The following is a 16,910-nucleotide window of genomic DNA, read 5'->3' on the forward strand; positions in this document are numbered from 1 at the left end:
TGTATTTGCTGAGTCTGTTTTTCTTCTTTTTTATTTTGATGGGTAGATTTGTTAGTTTCCTTTGTGGTTACCTTAAATTTTACCTCTATTTTTCTAAGTTTAAAACAATCTTTTATTTCTTGATGTTGCCTTAACTTCATATCCATATGAAAATTCTATGACTACACTATTCAGTCCCTCTTTTTTGTTTTAATGTTGTCGTTGTTTACTTATTGACATCTGTGTTTCCCTATTTTCAGTCTTTTAGCTTTTACTTATTTTTGCGACTTCCCTATCTGAGTTGATATCTGGTTGTTCTGTCCTGTGTTCTAATCTTGAGTTGTTACCTGATATTATTGGTTCTCTAGCCAGAGGACTCCCTTTAATATTTCTTGTGATTTTGGTTTCGTTTTTACAAATACCCCTAACTTCTGTTTATCTGGAAATGCCCTAATTTCGCCTTCATATTTGAGAGACAATTTTGCTGGATATATAATTGTTGGCTGGCGATTTTTTTTCCTTTAAGGCTTTGTATATGTCATCCCATTGCCTTCTTGCCTGCACGGTTTCTGCAGAGTAGTCAGAGCTTAGTCTTATTGACTCTCCAATGTAGATGACTTTTTGTTTATCCCTAGCCACTCTTAAAATTCTCTCATTATCTTTGGTTTTGGCAAGTTTGATTATGTCTTGGTGACTTTCTTTTGGGATCTACCCTGTGTAGGGTTCGATGAGCTTCTTGGATAGATATCTTCTCCTCTTTCATGATATCAGTGAAGTTTTCTGCCAGCAAATCTTCAACAATTCTCTCTGTATTTTCTGTTATCCCCCCTCTGTTCTGGTACTTCAATCACTCATAGGTTATTCCTCTTAACAGTGTCCCACATAATTATTAGGACTTCTTCATTTTTTTAAAATTCTTTTATCTGATTTTTCCTCAAATAAATTGATGTCAAGTGCTTTATCTTCAATCTCACTAATTCTGACTTCCATTGCCTCAATTCTGCTCCTATGACCTTCTATTGAGTGGTTGAATTCTGATATTTTATTGTTAATCTTTTGGATTTCTATTTGCTGTCTCCCTATGGATTCTAGCAGCCCATTAAATTTGTCGTTCTGATCTTGTATTGCTTTCCTGAATTCCTCTATGGCTTTGTCTGTGTGTTCCTTGGCTTGGTCTGAATTTTGCCTGATCTCCTTCCTGATCATTTGAAGAGCTCTGTATATTAATCTTTTTGAATTCTACATCCGGCAATTCCAAGACCTTATCTTCCTCCAGAAGGTTTCCTGGTTCTTTGTTTTGGTTGCTTGCTGTAGCCATCTTGATCTGCTTGTTTATGTGGTTTGATACTGACTGTTGTCTCTGAACTTTCAATAAGTTATTATATTTTTTTATTTATGTTTACTTACTGTGTCCTAGCTTTTTGTTTTGTTTTGAGATGCCCAAATAGGCTGAGTGTGTGAGCTACTTTTGTTACTGGCATCTTTGAAGCTCTCATGTCTCATGACCAGGTGGTTAGAGCTGCTACTAGGTGTTTGAGCCCAGGAGTCTGTTTACTTTTCTTGTGTGGATTCAGCTCAGGTGTCCAGGTCATTGGTCACTGAGTGTGTGGTGAAGACTCTTACCTACAGTCCTGGATGGGCAGGGCTATGTTGGGGGTCATTGGAGCAGGCACAGGTATCTGGCTGCAGTAGGGTGCTATGTGCTGAGCAAGGTAGAGGGCTGATGGCTTCCCCTGATTGCCTAGGTTGAAGGCATGTCCCTGTCTCCTAGAGCGTATAGGTGGGTGGGTTTTGCAACCAGACTTTGGGCATCCAATGCTGTTGGATGTAAGGACTGGAAGGCACCACTTATTCTCGGACTTCTGTCATGGGTGCCTAGGTGGAATGAGTGAAATCACCAGTCCTCAGGCCCTTAATGAGAGTGGGTGAGGACCCTGCTGAATGGGCAGGATGGTGTAAAATGTCACAAATCTGCCACTCTTCCTTGGCTGCTGCAGTTGAAAATAGGCTTCGGGTATACCCTGTTGTTCTATGTAAATGAGGGCTTACTGTGTTGAATTGGCTCACACAGGTCTAGGCAGGGGTGAAGGGCATTTGAAATCCATAGACCCCTTATGCCTGTGCCTAGGCAAAGGGGTAGTGCCTGCCCTGAATTCCTGCCTTAGAGGGCATGGTGATTTTTTAAAGCCATGAGACTAGTTTGGCCGTGGTTAGTCCTGAGTATGTGGCTTAGGGGAGTTGGCAATTTTTTCCCCTAAAGCCAGGAGACTGGTTTGGGAGCAATAGCTCTTATTTCCAGCTTAGGGGTGTGGCAATTGTTGAATACTGCCTGATTAGCAACAGAGCAGAGCGGGGGGGGGGGGGGGGTGAGGGGAAAGTGGCACTTCTCCGTTACGAAAGCCCCAGAGAGGGAGGGTTTATTTTGATCCAGCACAGTAGGTTAGACGCTTGCGCTTAACTTTCGCAGATCCAGTGTCTCTTTCCCGTGGCTCTGCAGGCTTGTGCAGACTTTCACCTCCCAGTCTTTCCCAACGTGGTGAAATGTGTCTCAAGAGCTACTGCTTGCCTCAGTTCGCATGCACCAGCCGATCCAGGCTGCAGGGTGCTGGTTGGTTCAAGTCTGGCACTTCTTCGCTGCTTCTGAACTGTCTCTCCTTCCCCGTTGCTCAGTCCCACTCAACTTTGTCTTTGAGACTTCTAGATTGTCATATATAATTGATTCACTTGTTTTTTGGGGTCTGTTGTAAGAGGGACCACGGGAAGTGTCTGACTATTCTGCCATCTTGGCCCCACCTCTTGCCTTGTCTTCTTGGCCATACCTACTGTCATGGACTGAATTATGTCCTCCCAAAAATGTATCAATTTGGCTGGGCCATGATTTCTGGTATTGTGTGGTTGTCCTCTATTTTGTGATTGTAATTTTATGTTAAAGATGATTAGGGTGGGATTGTAACACCACCCATACCCAGGCCACATCCCTGATCCAATGTAAAGGGAGTTTCCCTGGGGTGTGGTCTGCACCACCTTTTATCTCTCAAGAGATAAAAGGAAAGAGAAGCAGAGAGTTGGAACCTCATACCAAGAAAGCAGTGCCGGGAGCAGAGCACGTCCTTTGGACCTGAGGTTCCTGCACTGAGATGCTCCCAGACCAAGGGAAGACTGATGCATCACAAGGACCTTTCTCTAGAGCCGACAGAGAGAAAGCCTTCCTCTGGAGCTGATGCCTTGAATTTGGACTTGTAGCCTACTGGACAGTGAGAGAATAAATTTCTCTTTGTTAAAAGCCATCCACTTGTGATATTTCTGTTATAGCAGCACTAGATGACTAAGACGCCTACCCAGAGTGAAACTTCCATCAAACTGAGTGGGAAGGGTAGGTGAAGGAAGGAGAGATCATGGCTCAAATGCAATAGACTCTCACTGTTCTTAATGAGTTTTAGTAGGATTTTTTTTTGAATAAATATTTCTTCATTTGCTATATGTCCTTAGGACGATTCCAGATACTTTTTTTTTCCAGCTTTACTTGTTTCATTGGGGGAGCTCCTCAAGCTGCAATCTAAGACTTAGAACTCTCTCTCTCTCTCTCATTGTGTTTTAATTTGCAATTCCCAAATGACAAATTATGCTGACCATCTTTTCATATGCTTATTTTTCATCTGTGTATCTTATTTGACAAGATGTCTGTTACCATCTTTTGCCCACTTTAAAAATTGGGATATTTTGTTATTAAGAGTTTCCTGTATATTTTGGATATAAGTGCTTTATCAAATATATTTTTGCAGAAGTTTTTAATTTTAATTGAGTTCAACTTATCAAGTTTTTCTTTCATGGATTGTGCTATTGGTGTTGTATTTAAAAACTCATTGCCAAATCCATGGTCATGTAGAATTTTCTTATGTTTTCTTCAAGAAGTTTTATAATTTTTCACTTTACATTTAGGTCTACGTTCCATTTTGCATTAATTTTTGTGTAAGGTGGCGGTTATGGATTGAATTGTGTCCCCTAAAAATGTGTATCAACTTGGCTAGGCCATGATTTCCAGTATTGTGTGATTGTCTACCATTTTGTGATCTAATGTGATTTTCCTATGTGTTGTAAATCCAACCTCTATGATGTTAATGAGGCAGGATTAGAGGCACCTATGTTAATGAGGCAGGACTCAATCTACAAGATTAGGTTGTATCCTGAGTCAATCTCTTTTGAGACATAAAAGAATCAAGCAGAGCGATAGGGGGACTTCCTACCACCAAGAGTAAAGAACCAAGAGGGGAGTGTGTCTTTTGGACCCAGGGTCTCTGTGCTGAGAAGCTCCTAGACCAAGGGAAGATTGATGACAAAGACCTTCCCCCAGAACCAACAAAGAAAGCCTTCCTCTGGAGCTGGTACCCTGAATTCTGACTTGAGCCTCCTAGACTGAGAATAAACTCTTTGTTAAAGCCATCCAGTTGTGTTGTTATAGCAGGACTAGATAACTAAGATAGTGGCTTATAAGGTTGATAAGGTTCTAAGGTTGATTGTATTTGTGTGGTTCTATTTTGGATTATTTATTGTGTTCCATTGATCTACGTGTTCATCCTTTCATGAATACCATACTATCTTGCTTACTGTAGCCTTATAATAAGTCTTGAAATTGGGTAGGTTGAGTCTTCCTAATTTGTTCTTAAATATTGTGTTGACTATTCTAGGGCCTTTTTATATCAACTTCAGGGTCAGTTTGTCAATATCTACAAAGTAAGCTTGCTGGGATTTTCACTGGTATTTTGTTGCATCTATAGATTAGATTAATTTGGGAAGAACTGACATGTTAACAATATTGTGTCTTCTAATCCATGAACATGGAATATCTCTACATGTATTTAGATCTTCTTTGATGTTTTTTAATCTATTTTTTTAGTTTTCTGTATTTAGTTCCTATATGTATTTTGTTACATTCATGTGTTTCATTTGTACAATTGTAAATGATATTTTTTAAAATTCCAAATTCCAATTGTTCATTGTTCTTATATAAGAAAGCAATTAACTTTTGTATATTAACCTGGTATCTTGTGATTTTGCTTATAGGTTCCAGGAATTTGTTCTTAATTCTTTAGGACTTTCTACATAGACAATATCATATGCTAATAGAGAGTTTTATTTCTTCTTTTCCAGGCTGTACACCTTTTATTTCCTTTTCTGGTCTTATTGCACTAGCTAAAAATTCCGGTGTGTTAAAATATGGCAACCCTACCATTGGATAATACAGATTAAGGAACATATCCATTCATTAAGTCAGTCATCAGCTATACAAAATATTACAGTGAACCTGATACTCCAGAATCTCCCTTCTATTTGGATGGGAGAGACTATTTCTCACATCTGTCTCCTTGCTCGGGACATATTAGTTAACATTTAGAGCTGTTAATTATCAGGTATTGTGAACAGAGAAAATATATACATCATAAATGCCTATTCAAATTAGGTAAAAGACAGAAGAGTGCAGGTTTTTTAGGGATGATAGAAGGAAATAAAATAAACTTCAGTGCATCAAGAAATGGCATTCTAAAATCAGTAAAATGCCTCAAGGACTAGATTAAGAAAAGAGAACAAATAAAAGACCATGGTAAGAGAATAGTTTGGCATAGGAATTTATGTGTAGAAAAACAATTTGTCTTAGGGAGTTAAAAAAGACATACAAAATCAGTATTTTCCCTTGTAGCTTGCTCAGACTTAAGAGGATTATAAATGTGCTTTAATCATTTTGAGACTTGAAATGAAATACCATAATAGAGAATTTCTCGTATGAACACATTAGCTTAAAGTCACATATCTTCCCTCTCCTCTTGGTAATTCACAAAGAGAACAAAGCAACAGAAATGCACACTTCTTATATGAAGCTAGGAAGCAGCTGAAATGCTAAGTAATGAAAAGGTGTACGGGCTGCCAAATGAAGTGGAGATTGGTCAACAGTATAATCCAGAGGAAGGAGAGAGGATATGCCACAGATGCACATACCAGAGGGAGCTGGCGATTTAAAATCCTTTAAAGACAAGAGCCTGAATTGACAAGAGATAACCTATTAAGAGGACAAGGAAGATAGAATTAGGCAGAGGGAGATGCTGACTTGCAATGAAGTTATGAATGGGGCCTCAGCTGATTCTATGGGGGCTCTGGAGTTGTGATGGTCCTTCAAAGTTGTCTCAAATTGAAGCAAGGATGCTGGGCCTCTGTAAGGCAGAATTGCTCAGTCACACAGTCCCTGTGAGGGGGTGTAAACCCAGGGCAAAGCAGGTCTCTGAGGTCTATGGTATTCCCAGTGGGGTAGGAAGGCAAATTCCCAGTAGCTGGGGATGGTGCCTACAGAGGGGATCTGGGCCCCAACCCTCAAGGGAAGTGCCTCCTTCCTCCCCAACTTAGAAACCAAAAGCTGCCCTGAATACCAGCAAATAAAAAGGATGAGAACAAAGTTGGAGGTAAGATATAGAAGATAGGAGTGACTGGGGAGGGGTTGGGTGTGCTCTCTACATCCATTCTAGAGCTCTCAGGAGTGTTTCTCAAGCGGGGGTTCACACTTTCCTGAGCTGGTCTTTTAATGCATCAAACTTGATAACGTGCCACTTTCTAGACTTTTGTTTCTATAATGAATTAGCAATTTACTCAAATATTTAACAAAAATAAAATTAACAAGCCAACTGACACCTTTTGTTTTGATCTAATCAAAGCCAACTCCAGTCTCCTCATTCTTTCCAAGGACAGGTTTTTCATGTTGAATTTCCTATGAATTTGTGGCAGCTTGGCCTCAAGACAAATATTGCAAGTCACTTTGTGCATCTTTTTTCCAGAAGCATTTTCTGAGCTCCTATCCCACGTCTAACATTATGTTGTACCCTGTGGGGGAGACAAACCTTTTTCCATATCCTTCTACCTGGGATTACTGCCATCGTTAAGGCACAGATGACTTTGCTAGGACAATGTCAGTGGAAAAGGAGAGGCCAACTGCAGACTACAGTTAACTGAGGAACTAATGCTCATTGAGCTGAAGACAATATTTTGCAAACTCTTTGTCTTATCTAGTGATGCTGTAACAGAAATACAAGTGGGTGGCTCTAACAAATAGAAATTTATTTTCTCACAGTTTAGGAGGCTAGAAGTCCGAATTCAGGGCACTGGCTCTAGGGGAACGCTTTCTTCTTTGTCAGCTCTGGAGGAATGTCCTTGTCTCTTCAGATTCAGCTTCCTGGTTCCTTAGAGATCTCCATGTGGCTTGGCATCTGTCTTACCCCATTTCCGCTTGCTAGCTAGCTTTTAATCTCTTTTACATCTCAGAAGAGTGACTCAAGTACACCCTACACTAATCCTGTCTTATTAACATAAAAAAGGCAACCCATTCCCAAATGGGATTATAATGACAGGCATTTTTGTTGTTGTTAGATGCCTTCAAATCCTTTCTCCTACACTTGACTGATCTAAACAGCATGTTCCTCAGGTATGTTATTGTATATGTTGTTGCTGTTAGGTGCCATTGAGTCAGTTCCAACTCACAGTGACCCTACGTAAAAGAGAACAAAACATTGCCCCATCCTGGGCCATCATCACGAGTGCTGCTATGCATGAGCCCATTGTTGCAGCCACTGTGTCAATCCATCTCATTGAGGGTCTTCCTCTTTTTTGGTGACTCTCTACTTTACCAAGCATGATGTCCTACTCCAGGGACTGGTCCCTCCTGATAACATGTCCAAAGTACGTGAGACGTTGTCTCGCCATCCTTGCTTCTAAGGAGCATTCTGGCTGTACTTCTTCCAAGATAGATTTGTTTGTTTTTCTGGCAGTCCATGGTGTATTCAATATTCTTTGCCAACACCATAATTCAAAGGCATCAATCCTTCTTTGGTCTTTTTTATTCACTGTCCAGCTTTCACATGCATATGAGGCGACTGAAAACACTATGGCTTGGGTCAGGCACACAAGTGACATCTTTGCTTTTTTTTTTTTTTTTAACACTTTAAAGAGGTATTTTGCATAAAATAATATTCATGAAGAGTGTGCTTCTTAGTTCAAGTAGATACACGAGACTAAATGGGCAGCTCCTGTCCAGAGGTGAGATGAGAAGGCAGAAAGGGATAGGAGCTGGTTGAATGGACATGGGAAATCCAGGCTGGAAAGGAGGAGTGTGCTGTCACATTATAGGGATAGCAATTAGGGTCACATAACAATGTGTGTATAAATTTTTGTATGAGAAATTGACTTGAGCTGTAAACTTTCACCTAAAGCACAATAAAAAAAGAGGTCTTTTGCAGCAGATTTGCCCAGTACAATACGTCATTTGATTTCTCGACTGCTGCGTCCGTGGGTGTTGATTGTGGATACAAGTAAAATGAAATTCTTGACAACTTCAATCTTTTCTCCATTTCTCAGGATGTTGCTTATTGGTCTAGTTGTGAGGATTTTTGTTTTATGTTGAGATGCAATCCATACTGAAGGCTGTGGTCTTTGATCTTCATCAGTAAGTGCTTCAAGTCCTCTTCACTTTTGGCAAGCAAGGCTGTGTCATCTGCATATTGCAGGTTGTTAACGAGTCTTCCTTCAATCCTGATGCCATGTTGTTCTTCATATAGTCCAGCTTCTCGGATTATTTGCTCAGCATACAGATTGAATAAGTATGATGAAAGGATGGAACCCTGATGCACACCTTTCTTGACTTTAAACCACGCAGTATCCCCTTGTTCTGTTCGAATGACTGCCTCTTGATCTATGTACAGGTTCCTCATGAGCACAATTTAGTGTTCTAGAATTCCCATTCTTCGCAATGTTATCCATAATTTGTTATGATCCACACAGTCGAATGCCTTTGCATAGTCAATAAAACACAAGTAAACATCCTTCTGGTATTCTCTGCTTTCAGCCAGGATCCATCTGACATCAGCAGTGATATTCCTGGTTCCATGCCCTCTTCTGAATCCGGCTTGAATTTCTGGCTGTTGTCTGTCGATGTACTGCTGCAACCAACTTTGAATGATCTTCAGCAAATTTTACTTGTGTGTGATATCAATGATATTGTTCTATAATTTCCGCATTCTGTTGGATCACCTTTCTTTGGAATGGGCACAAATATGGATCTCTTTCAGTTGGTTGGCTAGGTAGCTGTATTCCAAATTTCTTGGTTAGTATTTACAACACATATTTTTGGAGGACATAATCTACAACACCCCTCTTTCTAGATTCTAGAGATCTAAAAATCTAGACTCTAGAAGCACTGCTGTGAAGAATAGAGAAATAGGTTGGCAGTTAGAGGGAGACAATACAGTGGTAGCAAGTTATGTTTTGTTTTGTATTTTGCTCTATATTGGAGACTGAGCATGTTTAAATGCTCATCAGAAGGAACAAAGAAACTAGTAGACAGGATTAAACATACAGGAGATAGGATCATTTATAAATTAAATTCCCTGAAGAGGTGGTAAGAAATGGGATTTGCCCCAGAGGGAAGGTACAGTACCCTATTTGTGTTCTGGCAATCTAGATGCTGATATGCCCACCACCTCCCCCCTACACCCTCCATACACATCACACACAAATGCAGAAACACTAAGCCCTTTTCCTTCTTGTCTGGATTAAAGTGTTAAGGAGGGAAATTTATCTTCAGAGCCCAGTTTTCATACCCAGTATGTGGCTGTGGACCTGCCTGTCTGGCCTGCCGTCCCTTCTCACAGACCAGCTCTTCCCTTCCTTCCCTCTATCCCCACCATCAGAAAACTCGCAGAGTTATACACATCTCCTGGAAGGAAGGGATTTTCCACAACTTGTTGATCTTATTTTAATCACTGTTTGTTTAAGATGTGGTCTCTACATGGGCTGGCCATTTCTCAGAAGCCAGGCCTCTGAAGATGGAGCAGATGTTTCTGATGTCTGTTCTTCACGCTGCAGTTACTGGATGCACAGGTCATGGCTTGAAGTGGTGGAGTTCTCCAGGGTCTCTTCATCCTGCTCTGACTGATTCCAATTTAGTTTCTCATTCAGCCTGTGGTAATGGCTGAATAATATTGATGCTCTTCCTCTCTTAGGCTTTTTTGAAGGTGTGGTAGCTGTCAGAGAGGATTTTTTTCTCGAACTCCCTTGAAAGGCTACTTTTACCTTCATGATTATCTTCTGTACCTGGTAGGGGAAAAGAGTGAGCTCAGAATTCTGGGCATTGTTTTGGAGGAGGAGGATAGAATCGACTGGATGGGAAGGAAGGTTTCAGAAGAAATGATGTGGGTTGAGGAGGGAATGTGTATCAGATAAGGACAGGGTAGGGTCTTGGGGGATAATGAATGGGGAAGAAGAGGAGGAGCATGGGTATTATTATCTGACCTTGCCACTGTCTCTGGACTTGCATTCAAAGGGGGCATTCATCTCCTCTTCTATGGTGCTAGTGGCTGATTGTTGTGCGCTTGAGGTTGGTTGGTTCATAACTGTACCATGCTCCTCTGATTTGCCTGCCATCTTTTCCATGCTGAAACCAAGCAGTGATGTAGCCCAGGGCTCCTGGCCTTCCTATATATACCCCTCTCCAGGACAATGAGTGAGCCACATCCTCAGGCTTTGTTTGGTCAGCAAGGCACCCCCACCCCCCAGCCCATGGTTGCGTTGAGATGGCTTAGACATCATAAAGCACTACTACTGACATCTTCAGTGGGGGTAGGGTTGCTGGGGAGGTCAAGATGCTAAGGTTGGAGAAGGGGGTAGGTGGTAATGTGACAGTATTTAAGTACTGGTGGAGACTTGAATCATTCAACTTCCTTCCAAAAAATTTCTATTATGAGCCTTGACAGTCATTTAATTGGCTACTACCAGGCAACTCTGCCATCTCACCTCCTTTTCCCAATGTCCATGTAGATCTCACTTTTCTGTTGTCTAGTCTGAAATCACTGCCTTTAGGCTGTCAAGAAGTTAAATGTCAGGAAGAAAAAAACCCACTCTTGTTTCAAATCTGGGGGTTGGGTAGGGTAGTGTTCATCTCAGTTGGTTTAGTACCCAGACTTAGGTTTTACCAATGTAGGTGGGGAGGGGGAGTAGAGGAAGGGGTAGATATCCATGTGCTTAAAGTGGTGCTGCGTGTTTGCACGCAGGCTACAACAACTAAGACTGATGTGTGCACCCAAGGCAGGAGTTGTTCGGCATTGTACTAGAGGTTCTGTCCAGTGTAGCAAGGGGGAAAAAAGGCACCTAGATTGGAAAAGAAGAAGTAAAACTGATGATTTCTACATAGAGGGCCTCTCCAGGTGGTGAAGATTAATTCCCACGTCGTCTCCTACCCCAAGTTTGGGTGGGATTTAGTGACTCATATCCAAAACTGGAGTATATAAAGAGGAAAATTAGTAATGTTGCAGTGCAGAAACACGATAGACATGACCTTAACAAAGCAGTCAAGGTTAACAACACCGCTGATGACTCTACTTTGGTCTTGCTGCTGCTGTTGTTAAGTGCCATGGAGTCGACTCCGACTCCTAGCAACCCCATGTGACAGAGTAGACCTGCCCCATAGGGTTTTCTTGGCTGTAATCTTTATGGGAGCAGATCGCCAGGTCTTTCCCCCCCAGAGCTGCTGGGTAGGTTCAAATTGCTGACCTTTCAGGTAGCAGCCAAGCGCTTAACTGTTATGCCACCAGGGCTCCTACTCTGGTTTTGTACTCATGAAACTAAATGTGGCAAGGAAAAAACAAACAAAAACCAAAAACATCCATGTTGAGTAGCCTCACTTCAAATTCATGATCAGCAGTCTCAAGTAAGTACTTAATGCTGGCTGGCACCCCTATTACCTTTCCTTAGTCCATTTGCTTTAATAGTCTTCCACATGACAAAACATAAACTCTCCTGTCTCCTTCCTCCAACACTTTCTCCTTCATCCTTACATTTACCTTGGTTCCTTTTTCTCTGAGGAAATAGAACCAAACGGAAAAGAACTTCCACATGCTACCTTTACCAAACCTTACATCTTTGCTATTATATTTTGTCTTCCCCTAAGGTTCCATGGATAAACTGTCTCTGTTTCTATCTAAAGTCAATTACTCCACTTATGTATCAGCTCCCATCCTTCTTTACTTAAAAAAGAATTTATTTTCCCAGAGACTGTTCTCTCATCTACATCATTTTCATCCTCTTTATTTGATCATTTTCATCAGTGCTCAAAAGGGATCCATATTAAAACAACCAAAAGGAAAAAAAAAAAAAACAAAAAACCCCAAAACCTTGATTCCACTATTTCCCCATCTCTCCATTTCTTTACCCCCCTCTTTTTACAGCAAAACTTCTAGAAAGAGTTGTCTGTATGCACAGACTCCACTTTCGCTCCTCCCATTTTCTCTTAGCCCGCTCCATGAAAGTTTAATATTAATATTAGCTTTAAAAGTAATAACACTAATAACGATCATTGTTAGCCTTGATTTATTGCTTACGTAGACACTTGGCTGCTACCTGAAAGGTTGGAGATTCCAATCCACCCAGAAGCACCTCAGAAGAAAGGCCTGGCGATCTATGTCTGAAAAATCAGCCATTAAAAACTCTATGGATCACAGTTCTGACACGCATGAAGTCGCCATGAGTCAGAGTTGACTCAATGGCAACTGGATGGTACCCATCAGGCGTTGTGATTAATGCACATTGGCAAATTATTTCGGTTAGTTCTCACAAAAATCATATAAAAATTATACCCAGTATATTTGTGACATTTGAATGAGGAAGCATGTGTAAAATATTCTCATAAACTAAAGAATTACCTATAAAAAAATTAAATGTTTCCACCATTCTCACTTTAACCACCATAGCTAACTCCATGACAGACAATTTGCTGCAGTCATGCTACTGCTGCTCTTGTTCAAGAATGTACTTGAAGTCTTAGCCAGGGAAATAAGGAAGAAAAAACCCATAAAAATAATAAAAGTAAAGCAGAAAAAGGAAAATTGCCATTTTTCTGCTTTACTTGTATATTTTTATGGGTTTATATCAACAATCCAAAAAGCATGTAAAATTATAAGAATTCTTAGGTGACTTAACCAACGTAACTGAGCACACACTTAGTATGCTATCAGTTTCAATGTAATTCACATACAAACAATAGAAAAAAAGGGGGAAAAATCAAACACTCAGAAACATCTCCAAAAAATAACCATGTGCTTAAATAAAACAAAATAGACAACAAAAACTTGCCTAACATTTAATGCATACTCCCAAACCAAGAAGTATACAGATACCACTCAAAACCAAAAGTAGAATTAGGGGGTAAAAAACAGAAAAAAATCAAAATCATACAAACTACCGTTATTAAAAGTAATAAAACAGTTTAACAGAAAAATGAAAGTCAAATAATCAGAAAGAAAAAAAAATAACACAACAGTAAATTAAAAAATAAATAGCTCAATTAATTAATGTATTAACTGAAAATAATCTCCAATAAAAAAGAAAAATCTTCAAAAAAGAAAAACAAGCACAAATGATACAAAACCACAAGAAAGAAAATAATCAAACCATGAAACAAAAGTACAAGAAATACTACATCCCCCAAAAATCACACGTGACTACACAAAGAGCAAGACAATGTAAAGCCCAAAGAATCCCCACTAGTTACACAAACAAAACCCCAAATTAAGCAACCTCTCATAAATAAATTAAAAAAGAACGTAAAAAATACCACAGCATAAACAACTCTATAAATTAATCACCAGAAGAGGAAAAAAACTCACAACAACAAAAAAACCAAGCTACATATTAGTAAATTCCAAAAGGCAAAAATAAACAAACAAGCAAACACACATATAAAACATCAGTAACCAGGTCTGTCAGCTCTGGAGGAAGGTCCTTGTCATTAATTTTCTTTTGGTCTGGGAGCATCTCAGCGCGGGAACCTCAGGTCCAAAGGACGTGCTCTGCTCCCGGCACTGCTTTCTTGGTGGTATGAGGTTCCCATGTGTCTCTGCTCGCTTCTCTCTTTTATATCTCCGAAGAGATTGGCTTAAGACACTATCTAATCTTGTAGACCTCATCAGTATAACTGCCGCTAATCCATCTTATTACATCATAGTGATAGAGTTTACAACACATAAGGAAATCATATCAGATTACAAAATGGTAGGCAATCATACAATAATGGGAATCATGACCCAGCCAAGTTGACAGATATCTTGAGGGGACACAATTCAATCCATGACAGCAGTTAATATTGTAGTCTATGTGAACAGTGCCTTTCTGAGTAGGGCACTGCAGACAGTGTGGCAGAAGTTGGCAATATTACCCAACCCCTCCCATCCTGCTAATGCAGCCTTCCCCTCACACCCCCAGAATGGCATGACACATAATCCAAGATTTTCTCTAAGACCAGGCCATTCCCAGCACATTATCAAAAGGTCTACTTTGTGGTTCCCTCTTGGACATTGATGTACACGGGGATCCTTCATAACTAGGTAAAAAATAAATGAGTAAACAAACATAAAAATGATAAGTAAGGAAGGACTGGAAATTATAACAGAGACTAACAAAGCCTCAATGGCTTAACCATACTAACCCCTAATACATTTTTGCCTTCATATAGGATTAAATGGAAATTCAACAAAAGGGGAATTGAGTTCTGGAAAGAGGATACATACAGGGAAGACAGGGGATAAGTGAGGTGGGAGGAGGAGAAGGGAGAGAGGAAGAAGGACGGAGAAGAAGGGCAGCAGTAGACATTTGGTGAAGGCTTACTTATCCAGCTGGCAATATCCTTGCGGATTTTATGCAGATTTTCTCATCGGACACTCATTCCAAACCCATTTCTAAGGAACTTTTATTAACTCAATGACACAAATTTGTCTTGATGAATAATGAGGCATAATGTGAAAATCCTTTTGGAATCTGAAAAGCAATAGAAAAACAGATACTGTGATTATCACAACACAAGATTCCATATCTAAATGAAAAAATAATTATTCATGACATAGTAACCAACCACCAAAATGTAAGATTTTCAGTAATTTTCCATTTTATATATAATTCGTCCTCTGTGTTACTGTTGTTATTAGGTGCTCTCAAGTCTATTTATGTGACAGATTAGAACTGCCCCATAGAGTTTTCTAGGCTGGTAATCTTTTATGGGAGCAGGTTGCTAGGCCTTTCTTCCGTGGAGCTGCTTGGTGGGTTCAAACCACCACCTTTCAGTTAGCAGCCGAGGGCTTGAACCATTGCTCCACCAGGGCTCCTTTGCATTATTGTTATTCTTTAAATTAAAAGGTCTTCAGCTATTGAGGATTCAGCTGAATGACAGGATAGCCCAGAACAGAGAGGCAGCAACATCCTTCCAAATTCATAAGACAAGGGACCCCTTCCAACTCACTGGTTATGATGATATGGAACGAGGATGTTTTTACTACACAAACAAGCAAGAGTGTTATCAATCTCCACTTACAATTATCTGAAAAAAAATATCACAACATGTAGATAGGTGAGGTTCTTAGGAAAAAGGTAAGAAAAACAATTAGTAATTTAACCACCTACCAGGTATATCCATTTAGCAAAGTTGAGAGATAAAAGAACTAGTTCAGGAAAAAATGTAAAATTTCTTGTTCTGTCAGCTATGAAGCAGCAGCAAAACGTTCCTGAGAAACATAAACATTGAAAAAAGGACTTTATAACTGGCCATTTCCTACCTCTGGATGTAAGCATGCCCTGTAATGTATCCTTGTAGATTGTTCTAGAATTCATTCACTGCCAGTGCATCATTAACAACGTTCGTATTATTTTCAAGAAAATCTTGGAAAGTGATGCTAATGTTTACCTTCACATAAAATGAATGTGTTTATGCAGGAAATGCACAGTTTTGAAGTGCAAGGTGGGGCATCTGCGGCACCAGACCTAAATGCTAAAACTTACTGTAATTAAAGCGGACATATCTGACTCTCAAAGTAACAGAAGGTCCTGAACAAAAATCAAAGCTGGTGGTTGCTAGTTCTGCATTTTCTACAGGATAGAAAGCAATTCAAATCGTCAATTCATGCCATAGATCCAAATGAATCCTCCATGTACTAAAACTTTGAATTTAAAAATATCTGTATCCATAAAATTTGGATGGCTAGCCTTCATTTAGTGTTTGGGAATTAAACTATAGAATGAGCATGATCTGATGTTTACAAATACACACACATACACAAAGCACTTTAGATTTTTTTTATGATTGGCTAATATATGCTGTTTCAAATACAGAAATTCTTTGTGAATACTGAATTACCAGGAACTGTAAATGAGATAAGGAAGAGGTATGGCCTGCATGGTTTGTTCTCATATTTGCCTAGGTGCACTAGTTAGGGTGAGATAAGAATATTTTTTATCATTAAGCACTAACAAAGACAGCACTTTACTGAAATAAAAATAGTTATATTGATGCCAGTAGCAAGTAACATATATGTGAAAAGATTATAAACATCCAATGTTAGTATTACCTCTTAAAATAAAAAAAAAATAATTATGGTCTTTACCAACCTTAATCTGATGCTTACTTACCCATCAGGCTGAATTCATAATACACGTTGGTAAATTATTTAATTCAATCCTCATGAAATGAATTACATAAAATTATATGCAGGATATTCAAGTCATTTGATTGTGTAACATATTCTCATAAACTAAAGAGCTACATAGAAAAATAAGCAAATATGATTCCACAATGGTAACTTTGACCACCATGGCTAATTGGATGGCAGATACTTCTCTGTGGCCTGATCTTCACCCCTTTTCCCAAGGCCCCCACAATGATGTCCTTGAGGAGCGTTACTCTGTCAGGAAGGCACAGTTAGTACTGTAGTCTATGTGAACAGCACCTTCCTGAGTCGGACACTGCACACAGAATGGTGAACCGCTCAAGCCTATACCCAATGCAGCCGTCATCACACCACCCACCAAGGCAGGACAGCTATCCCAGGACTAATCCCGAAGCTCTAGGCAAGTCCCAGCCG

Source organism: Trichechus manatus, unplaced genomic scaffold (genome assembly GCF_000243295.1).
Source record: "Trichechus manatus latirostris isolate Lorelei unplaced genomic scaffold, TriManLat1.0 scaffold00079, whole genome shotgun sequence".
Classification (NCBI taxonomy): Eukaryota; Metazoa; Chordata; class Mammalia; order Sirenia; family Trichechidae; genus Trichechus; species Trichechus manatus.